The following is a 7,841-nucleotide window of genomic DNA, read 5'->3' on the forward strand; positions in this document are numbered from 1 at the left end:
TTTCTTTTTCACCATAGCACACGTCAACAGCTACCATTGCCTGTATTTTACTTTGTATGTTTTTTTGACTCTTGTATCTCCAGCAACAGAACCATTTCTGGCACAAAGTCATGCTCAATTCATGTTTGTTAAAATGGTTAAGTGAATTATTGATTAAACATTACACACTAACCTAAGGAACTTACAATTTATATAGATGCTGTATAATATTGCTTCTCTGGGAAAATACTTTCAGGGTGCTGAATAGCACACTTCCAAGCCAACTTGAAAAAACATATGCCATTTGTAGGTGATTATTTACTTACTCCAACGAAAGAATAGATAACAATACATTTTTTTTAGAGAAAAAAGAAAATTAAATGACAGAATGTAGGACAAGCTAGTGACTTAGTAAGCTTATGATGTCTTTGTTATTATTATTATTAACATAAATCTATCTGAATTACAAAGGCTTGTGTGCAAACATCAGTAAGAATGATTGTCTCACTGGATAATTAGGCAGAGGAGAATTCTAACTTAAGCAGACTCAATATAGGAATATTGTAATATTTAAAACAGAAAAAAGGTTTGGTGGGGTTGTCTTAACCTGAAGGGCACAATTGCCAGGAATGAAAGAAAAGCAGATTCAGATACCTATTGATTCATGTGACCTCCCTGTGGACTAGAGAAAACAAGCTATGTATTGAGAGAGCACAGAATCCATTCAGTGCTTCACTACAGTCTCATTCAATCTTTGCAATAACTCTAGGAAGTGTATACTATTAAATCCATCTCCAGTTTATAGATGAGGAAACCGAGGTTGAATAAGTTTCATCACTACAGTCATATGCCTATTGAGTGTCAGAGCTGATATTCAAATTCCAGTCTCAATTCATGGGAGCAGGCATCAGGTCTGCATCAGGTGACCAGGTCTGTACCCAGAAGTATGCCCTGGGAGTCATTTCCTGGGGGAAGAGACATCCCTCAGGGACAACCTGACCATTCCAGCTTTTAGGGCAAGTACGATTGAGACCTATGTAGCAGGGTCTCTAACCATTTGTTGTCATAGCACCTCCCTTGTTAGTTATGTAGAGTAGTCAGATAAGTTTAGGGCAAATAAGTATAAGTATCATATATTGACTTACATACTAAGCAGTACAATAAGGACTTTATGTATATCTTTATGTATCTCCACAATGGCCTATCTAGTAGGTTTTGTATTCTCTTATTGCAGATGAGCAAAGAGACTCAGAAAGGTTAAGTAATTTGTCCTAGGCACAGAGCACCTTGCAGGAATGAGAAATACTTGTATTTCTGAAATGTTAATATCAGACAATGGGAATCAGGTGAACATCAAAGAGCTATTCAGGAAATTGCAGTTGCTAGTGAGCCAGAGATGCAGTTGCACCTTCGAACTCTGTGAATTCATCCCTGGGGACTTAGAGAAATCAAAAGGTTTTCCTATGGCTGGATTTGGGTACAGAGACTATATGAAAACCAAAGTCACAAAGACCTAAGTAAAAGTGTAAACCAAAGTCACAAAAAACTCCATGAGACAACTTTAATAACAGTTGCATAACAAGATGTTTACAATAAAAATATGTTCATATTCATGGAATTCTCTCACATTTGATGAAATTTTTAAGATATTTACTCAGAAAGGCATGAGAGAGAAACACCTAGACAGCAAAGAAAAACATGACATTTTTAGGTTAGATTGTAACTTGTCATCAGAGATAATTAAAAAAACCCAACTTTAAAGCTTGCCAATTGACAGAGAAAATTAGGATGAGAAAGAAGAGCGAGGTTGAAAAGGACAGAATATGAAAGCTGCTAACTAAAACTATTCAACTTGCCACCCACACATTTTCTCTGGGTAGTTCAATAAACAGGATTTGAATTTGTTTTTTAAACTGCTATAAAAAACAAATCCCATGAAACAGACTATATCAATGCTTAATTTTAATTTTCAATACAGAAATTATGTTAATAATCAAAGCTTCAATCTACTTTAAAAATATGCTCCAAAAGGGTGATTAGTGAGAAAAGGATGTCTGTTCCAGGTCAGCCTTTGATGTATGGCTCCCTTTTGAGATCTGAAGGAGCCTAGGAAAACACCGGGAGTAGGTGTGAGTATGAGTAGATATTCTGGAGAGTAGCACTTTGTGGGTCTTCTTTTTGGTTGTAGGATGGCAGGACCTCTGTTGTATGAACCCAGATGGACAGAGGGTCTCCTGCATTTCATTGTTGCCGTTCTCATGCCTGCAGTGGGCTTTAATGGACTCTAATGGTCTCTAGTTTTTCCAAAATGATGCACTTTATGTTTGTCTGTCTGGGAAAAAAAAACAGAAACAAAAACAAAAACATGGCAAGTGGGAGGCAAATTCAAGGCTTTTGAGTCTTTTGAATTGGAAACTTGTCAAATCAGAAAAGGAAGTCTGTATTGCCATTTTTCCGTAACTGCATAATAATAGTAACAATAAGAACAGTAAAGGCAGCTGCAACTCACTGAGCACTTAGTATTTGCCAGGCCATGTGCTAAGCCCTCTAATGTATCCTCACCTGGTGGGTGAGGAGCCTCAAGTTTAGAGGGTGAACTGAAACACCCAGGGTGGTGGTGCAGGTGGAGGCTGTGCCTTGAAGGTGGACCTGACGGTAGGTTGTAAGAGCTAAGAACTGAAGCCACTTCAGTTCATCTCTTATGATGGTGTCATTTGCGGCAAGCGACCTCTCCATGTATCTGTTTCCTCATTTGTAAAAAGGTGTGAAAATCACGCTTATCTCCTAGGAGGTGATAGAGGAAGTCACCAGCTATGAGCAGCATCCTGAAGTCCTTGGTCTTGGTCATCTCACCGTGTGCCACACTGAAGTGAGAGTCTGTGTTGAGAGTGCAAAGGAGTCTAAAATTCAGACTCCTCCACTCTTATAAGTTGTTATTCAGTGTCCAAACTTAAGTGTCTTTTTGTTTTAATATATCTATTTACCCCTGAGCGAACACTTCCTTTTAAAATATGCAGTGTAATGGATGAGGTTCTAAGCAGTAAAGACTATACTGGACAGGTTAACTTTGGATTTTACTTTTTTCTTTTAGGTAAAAAGTAGTAATTATATTTTGGGTTCAAAACTTGCACCAATTATCTTTCAAAACTTGCACCAATTTTCTTCTAAAAATTATTTTTTTGTACACAAGTGACAGCTTTGTAAAAAATATCATTGAATATGGAAGTGTGTACAATAAAAAGTTGAAGTTCCTTTTTAATCCTTTTCAACTCTACCTCCTGCCCATTCCAGAGGCAACCACTGGTAAAAATTTATTGTGTATCATTTCGGATTGTTTTCTGGGCCTTTAAATATGTAGGCAAATATGCACCTGTGTCCAGTTTTCAACCATAAATAGAATAATAATGGACATAATTTAATATTTTTATTTTAATGGCTGCCATGTCAAATGAAAATCAAATTTATCATTATGACAATAAACACATTTTATTATATTTCATCATTATTAATATTATTGCTCTCCTTGCCTGCATTACTTCTATGCCCTGACAACTACTATCTTTATAGAAAGATTCCCCTGTTCTCTATGAATGAGACCTGGTCACCATCTTTATAGATTTGATATTATGGTTTCCTTGCTTGGAATACCTTTTCTTCTTTTCTCTACCTTTCCAACATCAACCTATTTTTTAGGGCCAGCCAAACCCTCTTTTCTCAGGGGGCTTTTTTAGAGCTTTTCCATCCTTCTGAGGTTATCTAGCACTGAGCTATGTTCTTTGTATTCTATTTAACACTTCAGGGCCTGCTGAAATATATTGTTGCTTGTGCATGTCTTAGCTCAACACAATTCTGTGCCTTTTATTCAGACTTTGTCTTATTCCACCTGTTCTTTCTATGATGTTTAGCATGGATAATAGCCAGTAAAGCACATTTGAAGATGTGAACTAAATTGTTTTAAAGGAGGGAAGACAAAACAGGGCCTTTGGGGGCCAGCAGTTGGCTAGGTCACTGAACTCCCATGTAGACAACTGCGGTTCGAGTCCCGGACCCCGTGGCTTAAACTCACGCCAAGCACGTGTGCGTGCGTGGCCAAGATCCTGAGAGGAGAATGGAGGAGAAGAGATTGCGGCATGGCCATCCGCCCTGGTGGGGCAGGAGGTGATTTCTTGCTTTTTGTCTCTCTGTCTCTTTCTGGAGAGTGCATGCACCCTATAGCAAAAATCTCTCAAAAAAAAAAAATAAAAAGGCCTTTGAATATCTTTGAATATTATGCCCGTAGTTCAGCATATTAATAATTTTGCTGAGAGCAGCTTTTACTATATTTATTTTTTAAAATATCAAGAAAGAAGCTCCCTCTTTCTTTCTTTTTTGGAGAGACTTTTGCTATAGGATGTGTATACTCGCCAGAGAGACAGAGGTAGAGAGACAGACAGTGAGAAATCACTCCCCAGGGTGGATGACCATGCCACAGTTCCTTCTCCTCTACTCTCTTCTGGGCATGCACGCACACAGGCGGGTCCACAATTGGCCATGAGGGAGTTCCATACCTTAACCACTACGCCACCTGGTGGCCCTGAGAAGTGCCTTCTTTTCTCTCTCTCTCTCTTTTTTTTTTTAAGAGAAATTTTTGGTATACTGCACGTGTGCTGGCTGCAGAGACAAAGAGACAGAAACTGAGAAATCACCCTCAGCTGGATGGTCATGTAGCAATCCCTCCTCTTCCATTCTCCTGTCAGGGTTATGGGCTTGCATGCACTTGCGCCCCACATGAGTTTTAAGCCCCAGGGGTCCTGGACTCTAACCATGGTCCATTACATGGGAACCCAGCAATGTAACCATTATGCCAAGTGCTGGTCCTGAGACATGCCTTTTTAGTAGACATTCCTAGGATGTTCTATGCTGACTTCTGGTGGGTGGTCCTTACAACTTGAAGGAATATTAATGTATACACATTTTCCAGCACACAGAAAGTATTTTTCACTGCTACATTTTATCCTTTGATCAGGATATATTGCACACATTCTGAAATAAAAGTGAATTAGAAATTGTGTGGTCAGCAATAAGACCAGCATTTATGAACACAATAAACTCGTATTTTAATTTCATTTTTCCATGGACTTTTTAAAATCCCCTTGTATTTAATATTGCAATATATTTCATATATGTGTGTGTGTGTGTAAGTTCGTGCACGTGTGTGTTTATATATGTATATTTCTTGGGCTGGCCCTGTAGCCTAGTGGTTAAGAAGCTGGATCCTACATGTCTGCCCACAGTTCAAATCCCAGGAAGCTTGAAAAATACTCCAGACACATGTGTGTGCATGTCCTAAATCCCAATGGGATAGAGGCACAGAGGGGGAGGAATTGTGGCATGATCATATCACACTGGGAGTTTTCTTCTTTTCGTTCTCTCTGTCTCTCTCTGTGTCTCTGGCAAGCACATGACCCCTATGGCAATTAAGAAAAATAAGATTACCAATTATGACTGAAAAGAAAAATGTTCATCAATTTTCAGTCATTCTTATAAATACAAACGGGGCCATATAAAGTAAGATCCAGGGAAGTTTAGCTGGAACAAAGATGAACCACTACACCATGGAACATTGGTTAATTATTTGAAATTATTTACAATTTTTCTATTAAAATGTTTTTAGTAAGTAAATGCTGGGTTAATTTACCAATTTTGACAAATTACCAGTATATCAAAAATTCAAATTTATTGGTTAAAGTCATGACTATGTTTGATTTGATAGATTTAGCACCTTAACTATGCTATAGGATTGGGTATTTTTATATAATAGGTATATTTTGCTAATCCTTTAAATCCTATTACAATGATTTTTGGAGAAGCCAGTGCTAGATACTTTGGGCTGGAATTTAGGTTTTCTAATAAGTGGATGGGAAAGTGAGTCTTACAACTCCTTTATTTAGGATAAACTTTTTTTAAAAAAAGATTTGTTTCCTTTATTTTATTTATCATTATTGTTCTTTTTAATTTGACCAGAGTGAGACAGAGAGAGAGAGAGAGAGAGAGAGAAAGCAAGGAAGCAAGCTGCCCCAGGTCCAGGACTTGAACGATGGTCAGCCATGTGATAGTCCAGAGCCTTTAACCACCACACCACCTGCCAGCCCCTATTTAGAATAAACTTTTGAATGTATGTGATTTAAAAACGTTTTTCCCCTCCTAAAATACCTAAAACATTTTTTTCCTTTTGTTTCTCTTTGAGGATCAGTACATAGTTTTGTTTGGTAATTGCATGTACTCTTGCTCATATTATTCAGTAATTGGAGCCTTCTGTATTCATTCCTTACATTTATTATGTGAAGCATTCTTTTTAAACTGGGATTCCATTATAGAAATAAATTAGTTATTGATGAATAGAACCTTCATAACCAGAATGCTGTAGAAACACATCATAAATTTTTTTCTCCTTAGCACATTTAAAAAGCATTAAAATAAATGACAAAGAACTTACTAAATGTTTATGACTTTGGTTTATGCATGTGGGCTAATGGGATGAAAGGCTAATCCATCAGTTAGCTCTTACTGCATTTAATTAGCCTGGATCATTTTAGGCTATACTAGAAAGAACTTCTTTTTTCTTTTTTTCTCTTTTCCCTTGGACAATAGTTCCCTTAAAATTGAAATTTAGGGTTGATGAAAATAGAAACAAAATAAGCTTCTGGGAGAAAACAAGGAAAATGCATTTGCAACCTAGCAGCTTCTCCTGAACCAGTGACTTGCCGCTTCCATTTTGGGTCATGTTTTCTTCCTAGTGTCATGGCTGCCCTGTTTTGTGACATGGCATGGACAACGTCTTGAGATGGGCAGCTTGACAGAGAGTGGGTACAACGGTGTTCAGGCAGTGGCACTTACCGATTCATGCTCTTATTTATACAGGCTAGCTTTACATTCTTATTTCTAAATTATTTAGCATTTATTATTCTCAAAAGGCTTTGCCTTCACTATGAATTGTTCCTGTTACAAATTTGACAACCAAAATATTGTACTTGGTGATAGAATGCACAGAATAACGGCACCATTTTTACCAGAAGAAGCCCCACGATCGTGGTGTTTGATAGGAAGTGGATGCTCATTAACTGCTATATCAAATTATGCAATAAAAAATGACTTCTCTCTTTGGCAATAAAGGAAGCAGCTGATTATTTCTTTTTAAGCTAGACTTACTTTCTAGCATTCTGCTCCAGAAGTGCCCTGGACATTGATTGAAAGCAGTTTGGTGTCATAGTCACCTGGGTTTTAGTGTTGGGTTAGCAAGGGCTGATTGTAACAATTAGAAAAAATAACTTAATCTCTTGTGGATTCATTTTTCTCACCTCTACCATAAGAGGTTTTTTTTTCCAGAGTAGCAGTTTTCAAGCTGTTCTGAGTAACAATTTAGTGGTCTTATGTCTGAGCTGGGGGAGAATTCCAAAGAAATGCTGTCCAGGACCATTCCTGAGTGAGAAATTCCACTCCTATTTGTTTTATTTACAGGACTTATTGGAGGTGGAGGAGGTTTCTCCACTTAAATAAATGACTGGGAAATCTTTATCCAAGACAATACCTAGATTTTCTTCCTGTCTTTTAACTTTGTCATGTGAAGCAATAGAAAGAAGTTGCAACATGAATTTAAATTGAGTGCACCTTATGAAATAAATCCCTTTAGAAGAACAGTACTTCTTGTCCATCGGCGTCTGGAGTTTTATATATGACCATGATTAATGGTATATACTGTAGGTGGGAGGGGAGGCAGTGTAATAGTTAACCAACATTCTCAGGGTTAATTACCGTATAAGATATATATATATATATATATATATATATATATATATATATATATATCTCTGAATATAACACAC

This window comes from Tupaia chinensis, unplaced genomic scaffold (genome assembly GCF_000334495.1).
Source record: "Tupaia chinensis unplaced genomic scaffold, TupChi_1.0 Scaffold000208_1, whole genome shotgun sequence".
NCBI classification, from domain to species: domain Eukaryota; kingdom Metazoa; phylum Chordata; class Mammalia; order Scandentia; family Tupaiidae; genus Tupaia; species Tupaia belangeri.